Source organism: Lactuca serriola, chromosome 5 (assembly GCF_051521515.1).
Source record: "Lactuca serriola cultivar US96UC23 chromosome 5, Lser_US96UC23_V15, whole genome shotgun sequence".
NCBI classification, from domain to species: Eukaryota; Viridiplantae; Streptophyta; class Magnoliopsida; order Asterales; family Asteraceae; genus Lactuca; species Lactuca serriola.
Window position 1 is genome coordinate 343,607,988 of NC_136412.1, and position 1,133 is coordinate 343,609,120.

A 1,133-nucleotide genomic window follows, 5' to 3' on the forward strand; every position below is an offset into this window, starting at 1 on the left:
ATGGTTTTTATTATTAAATTAAACGAAATTTTCAGACTGTGTTTTGGGACGTTTCAAATTCTAGTATTACCATTTCAACCAAGTGAAAAGGAATTTGACTGAGATGTAAAATCAAAGCGAAGTTGTGATTTAGGAAAAATTGATGGAGGACGAGCACGGTGAGCGTTGGTGGCGGTGGGAAAGGATGAAGAGGGTTGATCGTATCTTGCGTCTTCCAGAGCGTTGGAAGAAATCAAGAAATCGATCGCGAGTAGTCGATGGTTAAAATGAGACAAAGCGTTGTTCGCTCGGTCAACAACATTATTTTAACGGACCGAGTCACCAATTTTTGTTACGTCGAGTCAGAGCTATAGGATGGATCAGATGCATATCAAACACTCCGACCAAACTTAGTCAGATAAAAAAGTCCTACTGGACCCGTTCAGCACCAAATCAAACAACCTCTTACTATCATTTACATTATGAATCTAAACTGAATGTAATTTAGTTTTCAGCAGATTTACTGTGAATGTGAACCAAAATTTTGAAAAAGAAAATATTTATATAGATCAATATGAATGTCTATTTAAATAGTATAAAATTATGAATTTTGATATATTCATTTTATTTTTTCGATAAAAACTAAACCTAAATATTAAAAATAATAATAATAAATTGGATGTTTATTTTGAAAATTAATATTATAAAATTCAAAATTGAGTTTATTCACATTGTGAATCTCAACTATATATAATTTAGTTTTAAAGATACACGATGTGAATCTAACTTACAATTATTTACAGAATCTTAAATGAAAATAATTTAGTTTTCAAAAGATTTACAATGTGGATTTGAGCTAAATTAAAAAAATAAAAATTTATTTTTTATAGTACATAAAATAAAAAGTTTGATATATTTATTAGTTTTTTTTGATAAAAAAATAACCTTAATTTTGAAAAATAAAGAAAACAAAGTAGGTTTTTTTGAATATATATATATATATATATATATATATATATATATATATATATATATATATATATATCTTATTTAATGAGGATGAAAAATCATGAGCAATGGTGTATTCGGTTTTTTTCCGACAAAAAACATGGCCTATAAAAGTAAAACTAAAAAATGAAGAGGGTTTTTGGTAT